The sequence below is a fragment of the Carettochelys insculpta genome, chromosome 7, assembly GCF_033958435.1.
Source record: "Carettochelys insculpta isolate YL-2023 chromosome 7, ASM3395843v1, whole genome shotgun sequence".
Lineage (NCBI taxonomy): Eukaryota > Metazoa > Chordata > Testudines > Carettochelyidae > Carettochelys > Carettochelys insculpta.
Genome location: NC_134143.1, coordinates 5,153,036 through 5,175,284, shown reverse-complemented (window position 1 = coordinate 5,175,284; position 22,249 = coordinate 5,153,036). Strand labels below are relative to the sequence as shown.

Genomic DNA, 22,249 nt, shown 5'->3' with positions numbered 1-22,249 from the left:
TGGAGGGGCTAGGGCGACCGGGGCCAGAGGAGACGGCGTGGGGGCTGCGGCAGGGCACAGAAGCACCCTTGTGCATGGAGCATGTCAGCACCTGGATGCTGGTGCCTGCAAAGGTGCTGATCCGTGGAGTCAGAGGCTGCTGCCCGCTGGCAGGCTGGGGGCAGCCCGGCTCTGTCTGTGTGGGTGGCTCAGAGCCGGGGGCTGGAGGATCTGCAATGCTGAGAGCTGTAGGAGGTGGAAGGAGCCAGGCCACCATTCAGCTCCTCTCCCAGTAATTGGGAGAGGGTGAGGGAGGTGTGAGGAGAAGAATGGGGCAGGGGTAAGGTGGGGCAGAGGACAGGAGTGAGTGATGGGCTGGGAAGGTCAGTGCATCCTCCTACAGCAGAACCATTCGGCTGTAACGGACTTTCAGCGTTAACAGACACCCCTTCCCCATTAGTCCGTTAAATGGAGGGTTTACTGTAGGGAGGAATTCAGCTCATGTGCTTTGGAGGCGTCGTAGCTGGTTACTGGGAGAGAGCATAGCACTGTGGGCCCCAGAAGCTTGTTCATGCTTTTGGATCTCACCACCGTACAGTTAATAATTGGTATCTAGTCGTTGTTTTATTGCAGAACCTGGTCTTAGAGGAGAGCTTTGTCCACATCTACAGCACAGCAGTCTGGAATTTCCCATGGCTGCAATGTTTTTAAATTGGAAGGGAACCTTGGTGAATATTAACATTTCTGAGCTATGTGCTAGCAGCTACCGTCCTCTGAAAAGTGCCATTAAAAGTGCTAGGGTCCAATATCAGACTGTGTTCAAACAACTTACTGTGGGATGAGAATCCGAGTAAGAACGTTTCTGGACTCCTCTGTTTAAATACCAGACAGTCAGGCTTTCCTTCTCATGCTGTGGGACATAAAGCAGTTTACAAATGCCAGGCATTCTGCTGCCTGTATTGCTTTGCAGTAAGATGTCAATTGCCAATAGGAATCCAAAAGTCATGTCTAATAAAAACTTACATTTTTCAAATGCAATGCGCTTTATTTGTGGCAAGAAGAGCTCATTTCATGGGGACTTTGTTGTGCACAAGGGGACTTGTGTTTTTGTTTTTTTTTTTTTGAAGAGCCGTTTTTTAGCTCAGTAACATTCATAGAGCAGAGGTGTTTGATGTCCATACATCTGAGGTTCTGTGAAGATTTCCATCTCTGATGGATTCTGTTGACTGGCAGACAGCCAGCACGCTCTACTTTTCCAGCATTCTGGCCCGTTCGTTTCTTTCAATAAATGCCATGCCGTGCTGCTCTCCCCATGGGCAGAAATAGCGTGAGCTGACTTGTTTCTGGTTTTGCCAGTTGGGTCCCCTCCCCAAAGAAGACACGGAGGAGGAGCTGTTCCATTTTCTTACTTCTAAGCTTCATAGAGTTCCAGGGCTGAAAGGGACCTCAGGAGGTCATCTAGTGCAGCCCCCTGCCCAAAGCAGGACCAACACCAGCTAAGTCATCTCAGCCAGGACTTTGTCAAGCCAGGACTTAAAAACTTCTAGGGATGGAGATTCCACCACCTCTCTCGGTAACACATTCCAGTGGTTCACCACCCTTCTGGTGAAATAGTTTTTCCTAATATCCAGCCTACACCTCCCCCTCTGTAACTTCAGACCATTGCTCCTTGTCCTGCCATCTGTCCCCACTGAGCACAATCTCTCTCTATCTTCTTTAGAGCCCTCTTTTAGGAAGCTGAAGGTAGCTGTCAAATGGGTCCTCACTCTTCTCTTCTGCAAACTAAATGAGCCCAGATCTGTCAGCCTCTCCTCATAGGTCGTATGCTCCAGCTCCTTAATTATTTTCATTGCCCTCCGCTGAACCTGCTCCAGCACATCCGCATCCTTTCTGTACTGGGGGGCCCCAAACTGGATGTAGTGCTCCAGATCTGGCTAGCCAGTGCTGAATGGACAGGAATAATAACTTCTCTCGATCTGCTGGAATGCTTCTCCTAATGCACCGCGATATGCTGTTAGCCTCCTTGGCTACAAGGGCACACTGTTGACTCAGATCCAGCTTCACAACCACTGTAATGCCCAGATCTTTTTCTGCAACACTGCTACTTAGGCGGTTGGTCCCCAGCCCGTAACAGTGCTTGGGATTCTTCCATCCCAAGTGCTTTTGTCCTTGTTGAACCTCATCAGATTTCTTTTGGCCCAATCCTGCAATTTGTCTCGGTTACTCTGGACCCTGTCCCTACCCTCCAATGTATCTAACTGGCCCACTATCTTAGTGTCATCTGCAGATTTGCTAATGGTGCAATCCATCCCCTCATCCACATCATTAATAAAGATGTTGAACAATACCATCCCTAGAACTGATGCTTGGGGCACTCCACTTGAAGCTGCCCACCAACCAGATGTAGAGCCACTGATGACTACTTGTAGGGTCCAACCGTCTATCCATCTTTCTGTCCATCTTACAGTCCATGTATCCAATCCATACTTCCTCAGCTTATGGGCAAGAATGTGGTGGGAGACTGTATCAAAAGCTTTGCTGAAGTCAAGGTATATCACATCCACTGCCTTCCCCATGTCCGCAGAGCTAGTTACCTCATCACAGAAGCTAATCAGATTGGTCAGACACGACTTGCCCTTGGTGAATACATATTGACTACTTTCTATCACTTTCCCGTCTTCCAAGTGCTCCAAAATGGATTCCTTGAGGATCCCCTCCAAGATTTTTCCGGGGACTGAGGTGAGGCTGACCGGTCTATAGTTCCCTCGATTATCCCTCTTTCCTCTTTTTAAAGATGGGCACTACATTTGCTTTTTCTTCCTATCATCCGGGACCTCCCCAATCTTCATGAGTTTTCAAAGATAATAGCCAAAGGCTCTGCAATGACATCAGGCAATTCCCTCAGTACACTTGGATGCAGTAAATCCAGACTCATGGATTTGTGTGTGTCTAGCTTTTCTAAACAGCTCTTAACCTGTTCTTTCCCCAGTGAGGGCTGCCCACCTGCTTTCCATAGTGCATTGCTTATTGCCATAGTCTGGGAGTTGACCTTGTCTGTGAGGACTGAGGCAAAAGAAGCATTGAGTACTTCAGCCTTTCCCATATTATCGGTCACCAGGTTGCCTCCGGCATCCAGTAACGGCCCCAGACCCTCCCTGATAACCCTCTTATTGTTAACTTGCCTGTAGAAGCCCTTCTTGTTGCCCTTAACGTTCCTTGCTAGCTGCAGTTCCAACTGTGCTTTCGCTTTCTTCATTACCCCCAGCATTCTCCAGCCATATATTTATACTCCTTCTTAGTCATTCCATTTTCCTACTTCTAAGCTTCTCCCTTTCCCCTCGCTCACCACCTTTTCCCAGTTGGTGTTATATAACTATTCCAGAGGAAAAGAAAGATAATCACTTATACCACTTACCGCATTAAAAGTATTTGGCACACAATAGCCTTGTCTGGAAAACTTGGTTCTGATCTTTCAAAAGCGGGTGCAAGCACTAGCATAGGCAGATATCGGGCATTTTCATCGCTGTACTGTAAACCGATTATCCTGACAGGGTGGTAGAAGCAGCACTCTGTCGTGCCTAGCTTTGTGCTTATGCGGCTGCATTGTTGATGGCAAAGTTGGTACTGCATTTTCTCCTGAAGCTAGATCTTTTACCCTCACGACACAGAACGCCTTGGGGGAGAGAGGCATTAGCTCCATTTTATGTTTGGGAAAATTGAGATCTGGAGAGAAGGTTGGTAAAAGACCTGGAACCAAAGATCTGGAGAATCTTGATGCCAAGACTCTCTCTTATTCCACTGGAGCAGGCGTCTGCAACCGAAATGGCGAGAGGAGCCGTTTTGTCGAACGTAGTTACAAAATCGGTCCTTCAAGAGACTCGGTGCACGTGAACATGAGACAGTCCTTAATAAATAACATCACACTGTACTTTGTGTCGCCTACTGTCAGAGGGGTAGCCAAGTTAGTCTGTCTTCAAAAACAGCCAGAAGTCCTCTGGCACCTTAGAGACTAACAGATATTTTGGAGTACAAGCTTTCGTGGGCAAAGACCCACTTCGTCATCTGACGAAGTGGGTCTTCGCCCACGAAAGCTTGTGCTCCAAAATATCTGTTAATCTCTAAGGTGCCAGAGGACTTCTGGTTGTTTGTGTCCCCTGTATTTAAGAGCAACGCTCACAGTGATTTGTACCAGTTAGGAAGTTGTTACCCCTATCCGCAGACTTTACCTGCCTCATCCCCCAAATCTGTCTCCCGACCCCAAGTTTTACCCCGTCCTGCAAAGCTGCCCAACCAACCCCAGGTTTAACGCCTTCGGCTGACGATCTCCGCATGCTGCTGCTCTGTTCCCCCTGCTGCCTCCTTCTCCGTAGGGCTCTGCAGCTCCGGCTGGGGCAGGCTTGGCTGCCCCTCCCCCCAGCTCTCCTGCTAGCTGACTGCCCCCCACATGGAGCCCTGCCAGCTTCCTCTGCTGAAGCCCCCTTCCCTGCCGGCTTTCCCCTGCCGCAGCTGACTGCCAGCCTCCAGACCACATGTGGAGTGAGCAGCAGCAGTGCTTGGAGCCGCAGGTGGCTCCGTAAAGAGCCGTAGGTTGCTGACCCCTGGCCTAACTGTACGGTCACAATTCGTCCTGTATTTGGGATGTCCCTTTTTGGCATCCCTATTTACTTTTAAAAGGGACTAATTGTTCATATTTGGGCCCTCCCCCACCAGCTGCTGGCAGGCGTCACTTCCCCGAGCCTCAGGGAAGCTGGGGAGTGTGGGTGGCTGCAAAGTCCCTGCTGCGTCCCCAAAGCTCCCGGGGAGCACTGGGGGCTGCTGCTTCCCTGGGGCCCCAGGAAACGCTGGGGGCTGCTGCTGCTTCCCTGGGGCTCCCAGGAAACGCTGGGGGCTGCTGCTGCTTCCCTGGGGCCCCCAGGAAACGCTGAGGGCTGCTGCTGCTTCCCTGGGGCCCCCAGGAAATACTGGGGGCTGCCGCTTCCCCGAGGCTCCAAGGGGACCGCTGGCAGCTGCCGCTTCCCCAGGGCTCTGTGGGAGGGCTGGGGGCTGCCATTTCTTTGGGGCTTCCAGGGAGCACTGGGGGCTGCTGCTTCCCCGGGGCTTGGGGAGGGCCGGCGGCTACCACCTTCTTTCCAGCTCCCTGGGGCTTGGTGGAGTTGAGAGGAGCTGCCCTTCCCCCATATCTCCTTGTCCTGTATTTGGGACAGGGAGAGATGGTTGCCTTACCTACCTGTTTCCAGCTGCATCACTGCAAGATGCAAGAAACCCTGTGGTTTGCAGCTTTAAAATAAGTTAGTGAAAGAGCAATTAATTCCTTAGTCTCGTTAGAAGTGGAAGTGCTCATTCTGCTTTCCTAGGTAAAGTCCAATTGGGATTCCTGTGTTCTGCCGCTCTAAAATTCTCCTTTCGTTTCAAAGGATATGTTGTAAAACGTTTGTGTGAGGTGTCAACACCCTGCTGTGCTCCACCCTAGAGCTGGCTGCATCAGAGTAGCTGTGACTTTCTCTAGGAATGCATTATAAGAGGTAGATCTCTAGAAAGTCATATGTGATAATCATATCTGGATTGTTCACGCTGTGGGAGGAACAACAATTACATGAAGGCCCTGCCCAGCTGCCGATTAAAAACATACCTGTTTTATTGACAGTGAAATTAGCAGTTTGATGATGCCTGAAGCCCTGATGGCTGGGGGGGAGGAGGGCTTTGTTATCTTGATCTGATGAAGTGGGTCTGTCACACGAAAGCTCATCAGTGAATAAATCATTTTGTTAGTGTTTGCAGTGCTACATTTCTGCTGTTTTGTTTTGTTGGAGTACAGACTAACATGGATACCTCTCCGTTACCATTTTTGAAAGGAGTTAGCTCCTTTCCCAACATGCACAGAGCCAGAAAACAAGCAGGAGGGAAACTTCTGAGCCCTCTTCACTTAGAAGACACTGTGCAAAGTGGCACAGGAAGAGCACTTGCCAGTGTTCTCTGTAAGCTTTCCTAGCTGTGTGTGGAATAAATTTTTAGGTGAACCGAGGCATGTGCACCACCCATAGAAACAGATCCTAGGTGCTAATCAGCAGGGCAGCATTGGACTCTCTCCTGGACAGCCGCCCTTTTGTAGCCTGGGCTGCAGGGGGTGAGCTGTAAGCTGTTCACTGTGCGATCCAAGCGTTTGAGCTAAGTTGGTGTCTGGCAGGCCTGTGACTTGCCAGCTCTTGTGTTCGCCCCTGCCTGGTCGATGGGGATCTCGGTGGGTCTCTAGGTGCTAGCCTAGTAAACCTCATTCGTCAGTAATCCCTGGTGAAGCTGGGGGCAGGGTTCTTTTGAACACATTGCAGTGTAGCTAAGCCCCACTCTCCAGAGCATACAGGAAAACCCTGGGGAATTAGAGGGGAGGGCTCTTTCCCTGCCCCTCCATGCTTCCCCCCCCACCCCAAGTGGCCCTGGCTAGCAGGGGCTTGTTTCACCGGTGTCATGAGAGTGGCCGGCCTCTGCAGTGCGTGCGTGCTGGGTCGCCAGCCCAGCCAGAAGGTGCAGGGAAGGCCAGGCCAGTTTGCATCCGAGCTGCAGAAAAGCTCCGCCCCAGACACGGCCGTCTCAACCCCCAGATCTACCCCTATCCTCAAGCTGCACCCCCCGACCCCTTGAGCCCCAGTCTGCCCACCCCCCATCTCTAGGGTTTACCTGCCTCAGCCAACGAGCTTGGCGTGCTGCTGCTGCTCCCCCTGCTGCCTCCTTCTCCACATGGCTGCGCAGCTCTGGCAGGGACAGGCTTGGCGGCCCTCACCCCAGCTCTCCTGCAGGCTGACTTTCACCCACATGGAGCCCAGCCAGCTTCCCCTGCTGGGGTGCTCTACCCTTCTGGCTTTCCCCTGTCACAGCTGATTGTGCAGCTGCAAGAGCCACATGTGGAGTCAGCGGCGGCAGTGCTCGGAGCCGCAAGTGGCTCCTGAAAGAGCCTCATGTGACTCCAGAGCTGCAGGGTGCTGACCCCTCATGAGAGGACTCTGCCGAGTGTCTTTACTGGGATTGGGAGATGCTGTCTTCTTAAATTAGCATCATTTCATTGTGCTTCATTTTGCATTCGGTAGCTCTCAGGAAAGGTTCTGACAAGTTGTACTCCAACGGTAAGTGCAAAACTGTCTGGTGCTAGAAGTATCTGCAAAAGTATCTGTGTCACAAGCATGATCAGCAAGCAAAAGGAGGTGGTCTCCCTAAACCTGCTTCGTCGTCCTTGGCGTCAGGGTCCGTACGGGCGAGAGCACACCCCAGGTTAAAGCACTTCTCATACCAGCTAATGTCTGTGGGGAGGGGCTTGTCTGCGCTGCAAGGTGTTGTGCTGTAACTTTCTTGCTTGCCCTCTCCCAAGAGCCGTAAGCGAAGCACTAGTGTTAACAGGCTCCCAGCACTGTCAGCTGTGCCCCTTGTGGGGAGGGGTTTACCTAGAGCCATGACCACGCTGCTGTGGTTGTGCTTTAATCTTAGAAGTGTAGACACAGCCTTAGGCTACTGGGCGACTGATGCCATGACTTAGACAGGCGTTTCTGATGTGTCCGTTTCCCTCATGGGCTCTGCCGCGTGGTATGAGCCATTTAAATTCTGGTTCTCAAGCACTAGAGCTTGTGACAAGAGATTACAATCCCCTTTTCAGTGTTGTATGTTTTTTGTGCTGCCTTGTCCACTTTTCCTTTGGGGAGTGAGGGATTTCTACCCTGAACTCATTGCATCTGCTCTTCTGTTCCTCACGTTTGTGGCGGCTGTAGCTAGGGTACCCTTGAGGCATTGGCCCAAAGGGTTCAGACAGCTGGGCTTTGCTAGAATATGCTGAGCACAAACATGTATTGAGGTGGTTTAATACTAAAGAAAATGAGAACAGTACAAAAGTTCTGTGAAACTTGTAGCAAAACAACTTAATTTATGGCTTGGCTAACACCAGTCAATAATTTCTTCTTTTTCAGCCTATCTAGTGCAAATCAGCAATTTTATTTTTCTCTCTCAAACCACCATTTCTTTGCCTTTTTCCTTTCCAGGGAGTAGCTGTCCATGGACTGCATCTTTTTCGTACCTCAGGTACATGATTCAAAATATCTTGGTCTGTAAAACTAGTTAAATGGAAAAGAGGGAGGGGGGAACCACAAAACCCCCGGGGGAGAGAGAGTGTACTTGGATTTAAAAAAGTGACACACATCGCTTTAGTCACCAGGGGTTTGCTTAAACGTGGGTAACATCTGCATTTTTAAAACGTGTTGGATAAAATGTAACTAATGTGTTTAAAACTGTACCCTAGACAGGTATGTTAGTGGCTAAATGTGAATGATTGTCAAGAAAATTTCTGGGTTCAGTGTTGTTTTACCTGCAAACAACCTAGAACAATAGCTCTATAAGGGATGAATGGCCCCCATTTGCTGCAAGAGAAGCTGGAGTTTTGGGGTTTTTTGTTTCATTGTTATGTAAAAAAAGGCCTTTTTGCTTGGTTTTACTTAGAAGAATCTTAAATGTCAAGGTCCATCATCTCTGCTTTTGCCAAAGGACTCCTTTTGTAGCTCACCTTTAGAGATTTAAATGTCTGGATGATGAACAGATTTCCAGTACACTCATCCCTTGTTACACGAGCACAGTTGGTTCCCAACTTTCTGCTCGTAGGCGAAAGCTCGTAGGAGGGATACTAAATTACCGTTAAGTACACAATAAAGTCTCTGGTTGGTTCCTAGTGCTCCTAACTTGCGCTGCTTTGGAAGGTGAGTGAACCTTGGGCTGGGGGGCGGTTGGAGAGGGTTGAAGGCTGGGAGCGGTTTGGGGCCACGAGCGGGAGGCTGGGTTAGAACCTGGTGGCGGCTCCAGTGGAGGAGGTGGTGGCTTGTCCCTCCAGGCTGCACGAGCAGTACCTGGAAGTGGGGTGCAGCGGGCCGGAGGGTTCAGGGACCAGGCTGGGGTGGGTGTTGGGAACGGGCCAGGTTGTGGGGTGGGGGTGGGGGAGCTGGCTGGGGGTTCAGGCTGTGGCAAGTTGAGGCTGTGGAGCCAGTTGGGGGGGGTGTCAGGCTGCGGCGGGTTAGGGACACGGAGCTGGCGGGGGGCGTGTCAGACTGCGGCGGGTTGGGGACACGGAGCTGGTGGGGGAGGGGGTCAGGCTGCGGTGGGTTGGGGACACGGAGCTGGCGGGGGGGGTGTCAGGCTGCAGCGGGTTGGAGCTGCGGGAAGGGTGGGTAAGCCTCGTATTAGTGGGGGGAGTTCACTTGTCTGTTGAACAAAGGTAAAATGTGTCCCTTGTTTAAGCGAGTACTCGTAAGTAATGTACTCGGTTAACGAGGGATGAGCATATTACCTATAATCCTGACTTGCAGTACATTCTGCCTGTTTAGGGTTAGGGTTTGTTGGTTGTGACCTGGTGCACCTGGTTCCTATCCCAGTTCTGAGTATTGGCCACACTTGTATTACCTTTGTGTGATGTGGACAGATGCCCACTAAGAATTGCAGTGAGACAAAACTAATTTTCATATATTACCTTACTTTAAATTTGAATCCATGACCTCAGATGGAAAGGACCAGTGTGCTAATCCACTTCTGTTTTGTTTTTAAGCAATTCACCACTGTATTGGAAAGACATTTTACAGACAAGGCCAGTGTTCCCAGAGTTGTGTAGATCAATTCTGTGCACAATATTTGCTTAGTTCCAAGAAGCTTTCTAGACAGGTGAAACAACGTGGTCCTTGCCCCCAAAGACAAATCGAGGAGAAGGATGGGTTGCAACAAAGAACAGCGTGACCACACTGGGGTGTGAAATTTTCCAGTTCCATGGTTTTCTCTGCAATTTTTCTCTTTTAACCATACTATTTCTTTTTAGTGTCTTCTGAGGAAAGAAGATTGTTAGCTAGTTTGTTAGCTGCAGGGAGAGAGACCTTTGGAGTAAAGGCCAATTTAAAAAGAAACTTGAAGGAGGAAAGGATGGAGATGCTGCGGGCTGGGTAAATGATGAGGGTCAGACCTCAGGGGATATTGGCAGAAGGCACAGAGAGTGAGTGAGCTAGCACCCTGCACTGGCAGCTCCTCCCAGCCATCTGGCTGTGCTGCTCCCAGCCCTTCTATGCAGCTGTGTCTCCGGTCTGGGATCATACAGCCCCACTGGTGTGGGGAGGGGTAGGGGGGTAGTACAGCTGTACAGCCAGGAAGAGCTGGTGTTGCAAAGAGCTTTCAGCCCCATGTTCTTTTTCCTTCTGTCACTGCAGTTCCCGGGGAGCCCTGTGATTCAGCTGATACAGAGTTCTATCCACCAGGAGTGATTTCTGTCTGCACAAGCAGTTGTCAGATCTCCCTTCAGTTTTCTCTTCTCAAGACTAAGCATGCTTAGTTTTACCTTTCCTCATAAGCGAGGTTTTCCAAACTATTGACCATTTTTGTTGCTTTCCAGTTTGTCCACTTGTTTCCTTAAGTGTAGTGCCCAGAACCAGAACCAGTACTCCAGCTGAGGCATGACCAGTTGAGTAGAGCAGAGCAATTACTGCCCCTTTCTGACTATGCCATAGAATGGTGTCAACCTATTTTGGAATTACATTACACTACTGACTTGTATTCTGTTGATGCTTACCAAATCTTTTCAAAAATACCACTGCTAGCTAGTCCTGCATGTCATGTGCATTTGATTTTTCCTTCCTAGCTGAATTATTTTCAAAGAATCATAGGGCTGGAAGGGAATCTCTAGTCTAGCCCCCTGCCTAAAGCAGGATCAACCCCTCTAAATCATCCCAGTCAGGGCTTTGCCAAGCTGGGACTTAATTATATAAGTGGAGATACACATCTCCTAGAGCTGGAAGGGACCTTGGGACGTCATCTAGTCCAGTCCCCTACCCTCTTGGCAGGACCAAGCACCATCCCAGACATCTATTTGCCCCAATCCCTAAATGGCCTCCTTGAGGATTGAGCTTGCAAGCCCGAGTTTAGCAGGCCAATGCTCAAACCACTGAGCTATCCCTCCCTACCTAAAAACCTCTAGGGGTGGAGAGTCTACCACCTCTCTTTGTAACATATTCCAGTACTTCACCACCCTCCTGGTGAAAGTTTTTCCTAATATCCAACCTACACCTCTCCCTCTGAAACTTCAGATCATTGCTCCTTGTCCTGCCATCTGTCACCATTCAGAAAAGTTTCTCTCCATCCTCTTTAGAGCTCCCCTTCAGGAAGTTGAAGGCTGCTATTAAATCACCCCTCAGTCTTCTCTTCTGCAAACTAAATAAGCCCAAATCCCTCAGCCTTTGTCTTTTCTAAATTTCTTCCTGTTTAATTCAGACCAGTTCTCCAATTTGTCAAGGTTGTTTTGAATTCTAATCTTGTCCCCCCCATGTGCTTGGGTGTCACCTGCAGATTTTACAAGCATACTCTCCACTCATTTATTCCTGGGTTATGCTGGCGATGGTTGTGTTGTGTTAAAAGAGGAGGTAAGCACAGAGCTTTATTTCACCAGCCCCATTAAGATTTGAGAGCAAAGGGCCAGACGTTGTCTCCTAATGAAAAAGAGCACACCAGTTAGGGAAAGCTGTTAAGCTCAAGCTTCTGAGAGGGGAAAATGTGCACAAGTCCTCTTTGAAAGTCTTTGCAAGGAAGTAAAGGCGATGTTGATTTGTAGTGGAACTTTTCACTCTGTTGCTCTGCACTGACTTTCACGGTTTTAAAGTCCTAGATAGCTCCTCCAAGCCAGGAGTTGTTTGTTAGGATCAAATGGGAGACTGACATTTGCCTGAGGCTTCTCTGTAAAACATTCTGCCTTTAATCTTGTCTGCATAATGTGGACTGGTGGGAGATGTCTTCTGAGGCCAGAATTCCCTCCTTGGTTCTGTAGCTGGTTAAGTAGTGATTGCTTATTTGCTAGAATTACTAACTGCCACAAGTAAACAGATTTGTGCTGATTGGGTCAGAAATGCTGGGGGTGGGCGGGGAGGAAGGAGGAAAGAGGGAAGAAATATCTGATGTTCAGGTCTTTGTCCCAAATCCCGACGTGTGATCATACAGTAACTTACATTTGTAATTGGACCTACCAGCTAAAGAGATGGTGTGACATTCTACAATGTACAGTCTGTGTGCCCTCAATTCGGCAGCCCGGGATACGTTTTGCACTGCTGTCCTGTGAGAGCTACCACTCTCGCACAAACCCCTGCGTGTCAGTCCCTCCCTGCAGTGCTGTAGGAGTGCTATGGCCAGACACTCTTAATGCTGAACTATGTGGGCAACACCAGCAAATTCCCTGTCCCAGCCTTTCCCCAAGAAATGTGCATCTTGTACTGCCCAGCACCCTCCTGGCCAATACAAGCACATACAAAATCCATTGTTTTGATTACTAGAAAATGATGTGCACAGATCCTGTTGTCGCAAATGGAGTTTCCCAAACACAAGTGTATTTAACTAGAGAAAGAGAGATTTTTAAATTATTACATGTTTGTGCAGCATAAAAATCAGAATTCTGCTACAAAGAAATAAAAGGCAAAATGCAGCTAACAACTGACTTAACAAGCCAAGCGAAATAAAAGCAGAATCTGTCTCAGCAAACGTTTAAGCAGCCTTACTGGCTGAATCATTTTCAAACAAATTACTTTCTCAGTCCAAAACTGTTACTTTGTTTCTTAGGTATTGTGGCTGCTATAGGCAGAAAGAAAGGGATAACTACCTGGGGCCTTTGTTCCACTTTCCACAGCTGAGATGCCTCCACTGACAGAAGCAGAGAAACCACTCTTGTCAGCGGTGGCAGCCTGACTCTCCCTGCCCTGACAGAAGCATTTTGCCGGCTCCTGATGGGGAGGGCAGCTGCTTGTCAGTGGTGGCAGCCAAGAGTCAGTCTCTCAGCTGCTGCCCCTTACAGGAGCTCGGAAACTGACCAGGCCAGCAGCCCTAGTCACTTTCCTGGCTCCCGCCAGTGGAGGGGAGCCAGGAACCAGGTGGCAGGTTCCAACCTGGTTGTTTCCAACCTGCTGCTTGGTTCCCAGCTCCCTTCCACTGCCCTGGTCAGTTTCCTGGCTCCCCTCAGTTGCCAGAAATTTAACTTAACATGGGGGTTGTTAGAACTCAACCCCTGTGTAAGTCGGGGGGCCTACTGTCGACCCTATTTCAAAATGGAGCCCTTGGATTCTCTGTAGCTTATTTCTAAACAACCCCTCTTTCAAAATAGCCATTTGGAAGTAGGTGCTGTTCCTCATGGAATAAGGTTCCCTAAAGTTGAAATAACACGCCCGCTATTTCAAAATGATTTCAGAATAGCGGTTGCATTGTGTAGATGCTCCCAAAGTGATTTTGAAATAGCAGCTGTTGTTTTGAAATAATTGCGCTGTATAGACATACGCTTAGTGAACTGTCCAGTGACCACAAGACCCATTGAAGGCTATAGGCACCCATCTAGTTTTATTGTTGATGAGATATTGTACAGTAAACCCTTGATTTTTATGGACCCCATTTTAGTGGACGTCAGGAACAACAGACATACCCCCCATTGTCCCCAAAGTCTGCTGGGGTCTCTAAAATCACCCTCTGCCCCCCGAAAAAAGCTAAAACACTTGCCACTGGGGCAGCCTGGAGGAGCCACCATCTCCTCTGCTAGAACTCCCATGCTTACATGGCAGCTTCACTGGCAGCTCCTCCAGGCTGTGTGTGGGGCCCCTCCAGCCATGCGTGACGAGGCAGCTTCAGTCGCACATGGCAAGGTGCCTCCAGCCAAGCGGCTGGATCCAGCAGCTCTTCCAGCGACAGCAGCTCCGGTGAGAGGCAGAGTTTTATTTGGGGGCTGGGGCTGGGGAGCCTGGCAGGGGTGGGTGGGCAGTAAACCCTTGCATATAACAGACTTAGGGGAATAGTGGACAGCCTTCCCCCCATTGGTCCATTATATCGAATGTTTACTGTACTAGTAGCCTATGGACTCTACTAGACCACCAGTAGGTGTCTGTCTATAACGATGGATCAGCTCAGTGAACTGTGGGATTCTCCATTCTTCCCTGGGCCAGGTAAAGATGCTCCCTCAGAGGCTGTGTCTAGATTACAGTCTTGTGTTGAGGGACCAGAGCTCTCCCAACAGGAACCTGCTGCATTGGGAGCCTTTGGCTGACATCCCGGTCTTCCTCGCTCCATGAGGAAGAAGGGCTGTGTCGGCTGAGGGTGTTTTCCTGACATTTGGCCCCACGTGGACGGACCAAATGTCAGGAAACTCTCTCCTGACAGAACTGTCGGCAGGAGATACGCAAACACGTTGTGGAATTTGCATATCTTTTGCCAACATTTCTTGGCAATGTAGCCATAGCCTGAGAGACGTCTTTATACCTCTAGACCAGGGATTCCCGCCCTATGGATCGGGACGCAAACATGGGTCGCCATTACATTTTTTTTTTTTTAAGGATCAACAGCTGGGCAGCTCTGAGCTGGATGTGGCGCTTTAAGGATCCATTTGCAGCTGCCACCCTCATTCCTGTGGCTCCCAGCTCCTGCCCTGCCATGCTGAAATGGAAATCAGTTTAATTAGTTTAATGGCCAGCAGGAGGGATCTGTCTGTTAAACCAATTAAATTGAGTCCTATTTCAGTGTGTCAGGGCAGGGAGCTGCCCATGCTGCAGGTGGGGGAAGGGAGTAGGAGGACTGGAGGGAGCTGCGTGGAGGAGGCAGCACTGGCCCAGAGAAGGAGCAGCAGCAGCAGTGTGAGGAGCTCATGTGAGGTCGCGGTTCGGGGCTGAGAGGGGTTTAAGTCTGGGTGGGGTGGGGTGGGAGAGGTACATTTTTTCCAGGGGAGAACCTCCCCGCAACTGTTTTGAATGACTTTGGGGCACAGAGTCTTCCTGAACTGTCTTGAGAAGGTTGGGAGCTGTGCTCTAGACAGACAGGTTAGTACTGCCTCCTCATGTGGTTAGTTATCACATGTCACGTTGCACATGTTGGTTTGGTTGAAACATCTTTTTTACATACGGTCATCCTGACCTTATCTTTTAGATAGGTCAGAGATGGAGCCGTGCTAATCTATACACTGTCAAAACAAAAAGCAGCCAAGTAGCACTTTAAAGACTACTCTTTAGAGTGCTACTTCACTGCTTTTTGTTTAGGTAGGTCAGTGTGTTTCTGCTCTCTTTGGGGAATGTTTTGTGCTATTTTGGTATTGGGATGTATTTGCATGAGTGCTCTGTGACTAGCACTTCTTTTGGAATGTGTATTTCTGCAATATCATACCTGTTCTGGCTGCATTCTGTGAGCAGGTCTGGCCTCATACCAGGCCTCTGATACAAGGGCTTATGTCTCAGGCTCTATTCCTACTACAAAGTCCAGTGAGTTTGTAAGATAAAGAGGAATTTCTATCTGCTAAGATGAGATCAACTATAGAAATCCCCTATATCGAATTCATCATCTTTTGAAATAAAAATTGTAGCCGTAAAATTTTTAGTAATTCTGATGATATTTTACTACTGGCAGCATGAGACCTCCAATGTATGTCCCCGAGATTGAAGTCCCCCAAGTAAGAGCAGTTTATTTTCCCCCTATGCATTTGGGCCCAGTCATCCTGTTCTCTAATCTGAGTTGGTGGTCTGTAGTACACACCAGTTAATACCCCGTTTTGTGCTGTACCTATTAGGACATTTATCCATTGCATTCAAAATCACTCTCTTCCAAATTATCAGTGATATGAAAATAGATAATAATTGTTTTTAGAATAGACTGCTACTGTTTCTCTCTTTTGGCCACTTGATCTTTACTAAATGGCTGTAAGCACCGATTTTCACATTCAAAGCATACATGTAATGCTGGAGAAAAGAAGGTAGGTTCAGAAGTTAAAATAGGGAAAGGACAAATTAAAATCACTTAGAAAAGTTAGATATCTTCAAGTCACTAGGACCTGATGAACTGCATACTAGAATACTCAAGGAGCTGATTGAGGAGGCATCTGAGCCATTAGCTATCATCTTTGAAAAGTCATAGAAGATGAGAGAGATCCCCCAAGACTGGAAAAGGGCAAATATAGTGCCCATCTGTAAAAAGGGACAACCCAGGACAACTACAGACACGTCAGCTTACATTCTGTTCCAGGAAAGATAATGGAGCAAATAATTAAGTAATCTGTCTGTAGTCATCTGGAACATAACAAGGTGATACGTAACAGTCAACATAGATTTCTCAAGAGCAAATAATGACAAACCAACGTGATATCTTTCTTTGATGGGGTAACAAGTCTCATGGATAAGTGGGGGAAGTGGTAGATGTGATATAGCTAAACTATAGTAAAGCATTTGTTACAGTCTTGCATTGCCTTCTTATCAATAAACGAGGGAAGTACAATGTAGATGGTTGCATAACTGGCTGATAACCATTCTCAGAAGTAGTTATCAATGATTCAGTCGTGCTGGAAGAGCATGATAAGTGGAGTTCTGCAGGGATCAGTTTTAGAGCTGATTAAGTTCAATATCTTCATCAGTGATTTAGATAATGGCATAGAGAGTACATTTATAAAGTTTGAAGAAGTTACCAAGCTGAGAGGGTTTGCAAGTGGTTTGGATGATAGGGTTATAATTCAGAAAGATCTGGACAAACTGGAGAATGGCCTGAGGTAAATAGGAGGAAATTCAGGAAGGATAAATGCAAAGTACTCCACTACGGGAGGAATAAAGAGTTTCACGCATAACAAAATGAGAAGGGACTGTCTATGAGGGAAGGAGAGGGTCATAGTGGACCACAAGCGAAATGAGTCAACAGTGTGACATTGTTGGGGAAAAAAGCATACATCTTTCTGAGATGCGTGAACAGGTATGTCATGAGCAAGGCACAGGAAGTAATTCATCCGCTCTACTCTGCTCTGATTAGGCGTCACTTGGAGTATTGCATCCAGTTCTGGGCACCGCATTTCAGGAAAGATGTGGAGAAACTGGAGAAGGTCCAGAGAAGAGCAAAAAATGATGAAAGGCCTTTTATAAGCTATTTAAGAACAAAGCAGACTGTGAAGAGCTTCAAAAACATCACACAAAACTGAGTGATTGGACAACAAAATGCAAAGGAAATTTAATGTTGATAAATGTAAAGTAATGCACATTGGAAAAAATAATCCTAACTATACATACAAAATGATGGGGACTAATAGCTATAACTACTCAAGGGGCAGATCTTGGAGACATTGTGGGTAGTTTTCTGAAAACATCCACTCAATCTACAGAAGCACTCAAAAAAAAAAAAAAAAAAGCAAAAGAGTGGTAGGAATTATTAAAAAAGGGATAGAGAATAAGACAGAGGATATCTTATTGCCTCTATATAAATCCATCGAATACTATGTACAGATGTGGTCACCTCATCTCAGAACAGATACACGGGCATTGAAATGTTCAGAAAATGGCAACAAAATGATTAGGGGTTTGGAATGGGTGCCGTATGAAGAAAGATTAGAAGGACTGGGACTTTTCGATTTAGAAAAATGGAGATTAAGGTGGAATTTGATCGAGGTCTGTAAAATCGTGATTGGTGCAGAAAAAGTGAATGAGAAAAAGTTATTTATTTGTTCACATACTCTTAAGTACTAGGGGTCACCAAATAAAAGTAATGGGTTTAAAACTAGCAAAAGGAAGTTCTTCTTCACAAAGCACATAATAGGCCTCTGAAACTCCTAGCCAGAGGACTTTGTAAAGACTAGGACTTTAACAGCGTTCAGAAAAGGGCTAGATAAATTCATGGAGGTTAGATCCATAAATGGCTACTAGCCAGGATGGGTAGGAACGGTGTCCCTGGCTTCTGTTTGTCAGAGGCTGGAAACGGATGAGAGGAGAAGGATCGCTTGATGATCACCTGTTCTGTTCACTCCCTCTGGGGCATCTGGCATTGACCTCTGTCAGAAGGCAGGGTACTGGGCTTGATGGACCTTTGTTCTGACCCAGTTTGGCTATTTTTATGCCTAGGAAATATGACTTATGAGGCACAACTGAAAGAACTGGATTTGTTTAGTCTGGAGAAGAGACAGTTGAGAGGACACATAAGTCTTCAAGTACCTGAAAGAGTGTCACAAGAAGAGGGGAGAAGAGAAAAATTATTCTCCTTAACTTGTGAGGATAGGACAAGGAGCAGTGGGCTTCAATTGCAGCAAGGGAGGTTTAGGTTGGACATGAGGAAAATCTTCCTGTCAAGGTGGTTGAACACTAGAGTAAATTGCCTAGGGATGTTGTGGAATTTCCATGATTGGAGACATTTAGGAGCAAACTAGTTAAACATAAGTCTGGGATGATCTGCATGGTGCTTGGTTCTGTCAAGAGTGCAGGGGAGTGGAGTCAATGCCCTCTCACGATCACTTCCAGTTCTAGTATCTAGTAAGTCGTAAGTCTAGTATCTAGTAAGTCGTCTAGTATCTAGTAAGTCGTAAGATTTTAGTAACGGAAGCTAGTTTGAATTGAATGTTCACAGGTAAGTAATTCCATTTCTTCTTGTTGATTGTCCTGTATTCTAGCACTGATACGTAAGCAAGTGAAAAATGTCTTCTCTTCACGTCTTTTCGTGTATTAATTAATATTGCTCTCAGCATCTTGATTTTGTGCTAAATAAGAGTTCACTTGTTTCCTCTTTTCACCCTCCCGTTTTGTTGTTATATTAAGGCACACCAGACTGCTCTAACCTGTCCCCAAATAGATGGGATCTAGACTCTGTTAGGTACCTCATGGTGTTGCGGAAAGCCACAAATTGTCTTGTTGGTCTTTTAAATGCTGTAATAAACTTAATCAACTGAGTCTTAAAAGCCATGTCTACACAGCCCTTTAGAACAGCGTTGCTGGTGGCAGCACGATGCTAATGATGGTTCTTGAAATTGCAAACTTGCGTGGCTAATTAGCACAGCCACGCAATATTCTGCTGTCGGCGGGGTGGGATGACAGCAGTACAGAGGCCATGTGGACGTGCTTCTGTCAGCTAAACCCCCATTGGTCGCCAGTCCCTTATCCCTTAGCACTGAGAAAAGCAAGGGGGACCGGTTGACAATAAAATACCTGAAAAGCAAATTGACCGATAAGCACTGTTTTCACTTGTTGAATAGTAACAGAGAGGTAACCATGTTAGTCTGTATTCTAACAAAACAAACCAACAGTCATGTAGCACAAAATTATTTTGTTACTCTTTAAAGTGCTACATGACTGCTGTTTTGTTTTGTTTTCACATGGACAGTAGTGGGTTCAGGTTCTGTGTTTGGTCATATCTGACAATTAGTTTTGGTGGGCTGAAAGAGGTTCGGTATGGCCCAGTTGGTATTCCAGTGGAATTCAGCAGGGTCTGACCCTATTTCAAGTTGACATTTATGACTTATGGGTGTGAAGGGGGCTCAGGGCTGGAACAACAACCCAATTTAGAGTGAGTCTATTTAGGAGAGCTTTGACATTCACATATAGCAAGGGACACTGCTGGCTGGGCTGGAGGTGTAATGGTTGGAACCCCAGATTGAGCAAATTCTTTCCAGCCATTCTAGCATATGCTTCTGTCCTCATTATTTTTGATTCATTGTGTGTTTGTAATTAGGTATGTGTTCTCCCCCAGCTCATTGGCTGGTGTTATTTCACAGGCCCAGTGACGTGGCATGAGGCACGTTAGATTACGTCTGCCTAACAGGTGTTGGTGGGGTCTCTGACCAAACCACGAGAGAAGAAAAGCTGTTCATGGAAATGTCCAAGCACCATGCATTTAGAGTCTGGGATAACAGCTGTTACTTAAGGATAATGGATTATTTTATCATGTACTGGGGTGAAATTAATGCCAGTAAAAGAGACTGACTACTCAAAATATTTCTCCATTCATGCTGGCAATATTTTTATGACATTCTTTTTATAGCATATGGCTGTTGTGCACAATAACGTATTGTTTGGTCTTTTTATTCTCATCTGTTCTTTCTTAGACTTGGATACAGAGGAAAACTAAGACTTTTTGTTTAGGCATCTTAGAATATAGATGTGTAGCTGAAATCATTCCATCCCATGCAGAAGTCTCTGCTGCTGTGACTCAAAAGATATCAGCCAAGCAATGCTGCACATGAATATGTGGCTAGAAGGACCATATTGAGGAGGGGGAAAGAGGAGCTGGTATTTTCTATACCTATGATTTAAGAAAGATGTCCCTGGTGCTTAAGACAACTTTAGCTGCAGGCATCCTGTAGGAAGTAAAATTGGGTCCCTTCACTTCAGTTCTAGCCCACATAATAACAACAGTAGTAGTAGTAGCAGAGAGATAGCCATGCTAGTCTATATACTATCAAAACAAAAAGCAGTCAAGTAGCACTTTAAAGACTAGCAAAATAATCTATTAGGTGAGCTTTCGTGGGACAGACCCACTTCTTCAGACCATAGCCAGACCAGAACAGACTCAATATTTAAGGCACAGAGAACCAAAAACAGTAATCAAGGATTTTTTGACCTCCCCCCCACCCCTCCACTCTTTGATTTGCTCACCTTGATCATTTTTTCTGATTTGTCTTCCTTGATTACTGTTTTTAGTTCTCTGTGCCTTAAATATTGAGTCTGTTCTGGTCTGGCTATGGTCCGAAGGAGTGGGTCTGTCCCACGAAAACTCACCTAAGAAGTTATTTTTCTAGTCTTTAAAGTGCTACTTGACTGCTTTTTGTTTTAGTAGTAGTAGTAGTAGTAGTAAACACTGTGCTTTTCACTTGGTGTTCTCAAGTGCTTCACAAAGGAAGATAAGTGTAGTTACCTCTAGTTCCACAGAAGGGAACCTCTGCAGAGCGAGGTGAGGGGCCTTGCCCAGCCTCACGGTCACAGAGCTGGGAAGAGAGCCTTGGTCTTTTTGATTCCCAGCATAATGTCCTTTCCACTAGAGATGCTGCCATGCAAATACTCATCTGGTTGCTTCCTTGAAAACTTCATTCTTAGTCTGATATTCAGGCTCAAGAGTACTTGCCAAGTGCAAACATTGAAACAGACACACACACTCACCCCGCATGCATGAGCAACAGACTTCTGCAGAGCGTTGTCTTGGAGAGGGAAGAAGAGAGAAGTGGGGATGCAAGAGAGAGCACATAATGATGCTTCAGCTGAACCGAGAGGGTTTTATTTACACAACTGAGCTCCATTTGGTGGTATTAATAAAGAACATTCATTTCTTTTAGATAGACTCTTACCCCCTCTGAATTTGGGTAGGATTAGTACTCTGTCTGGCATGGCAAATCAAACTGTGTAGGCCACTTAGCTGTTCATGCTTCTGGTACATCTAGCTTACCCTGATTGTTGTGCGGATGGTATTTGCTTTCCTTTGGATGGAAGTTTGTTCCAAAGAGTGAAGTGTTATTGTTGTATTCCTGCTGTATATTGACTACTAGCACCCCACTCATTTATATGTATTTATTCCTGCTGCCTGGATATTAATACAAAGTGATTATAAAGTAATCATTAATATAAGGTGAATGAAATAGGCCCCACTATCCTTCAGTTATCTTCCTCCCCCTGCTTAGTGCATCTTCTGTGTCTGTATAAGTTTTTAATTCCCTGTTCTTGGACACTGCAGACTGCACTTGTGGCTGAAATCCTTCCACCCCATGCACAGATCTCTGCTGCTACTGCAATTTATATATCAGTCACACATTGCTGCAGATGTAGATGTGGCTGGAAGGGATACTAGACTCATTCTTAAATTCCAGAGATGTTTGTGACAGTTCTCAGGGTATCCATGACTCCAGGTCAACTTGTTATCCCTTCCTCCAGGGACCTCAGGAGGTCATCAAGTTCAGCCCCCTGCTTCAAGCAGGATCAACCACAACTAAATCATCCCAGCCAGAACTTTTGTCAAGCTGGGACCTAAAAGCCTCTAGGGATGGAGATTCCACCAGCTCTCCAGGAAATGCATTCCAGAGCTTCACCACCCACCTGGTGAAATAGTGCTTTCTAATATCCAACATACACCTCCTGCTCTATAACTTGAGACCATTGCTCTTTGTTCTGCCATCCATCACTGTTGAGAACAGCCTCTCTCCATCCTCTTTAGAATCCCCCCCCCCTTCAGGAATTTGAAGGCTGCTATCAAATTGCCCCTCCTTCTTCTCTTCTGCAAACTAAATAAGCCCAAATCTCTGTCTCTCCTCCTAGGTCATGTGCTCCAGGCCCCTTATCATTTTGATTGCCCTCCACTGGACCGTTTCCAATGTATCCACATTTTCTAAGCAGGGGGTCCCAGAGCTGGACACAGTATTCCAGATGTGTCCTCACCAGTGCTGAAGAGAGGGTAATAATAACTTCTCTAGATCTGCTGGAAATGTTCCTCATAAACTCACCCCAATATGCCATTAGCCTTCTTGCATACAAGGGCACACTGTTTA

At 46.9% G+C, this 22,249-nt stretch overlaps 1 protein-coding gene across 6 annotated transcripts in view; it reads left to right on the top strand.

Moving 5' to 3' along the window:
* Positions 1–22,249, top strand: part of NDST2 (N-deacetylase and N-sulfotransferase 2) — a 221,777-nt gene that overhangs the window by 15,611 nt on the left and 183,917 nt on the right. For 4 of the 6 annotated variants that reach the window (XM_074999764.1, XM_074999761.1, XM_074999763.1 and 1 more), the window contains exon 2: positions 7,998–8,037. The exons of the other annotated variants lie outside the window; for them this stretch is intronic. The gene's annotated coding sequence lies outside the window, so the exon portion shown is untranslated. The remainder of the gene's footprint in view (positions 1–7,997; positions 8,038–22,249) is intronic. 6 annotated transcript variants of the gene reach the window in all.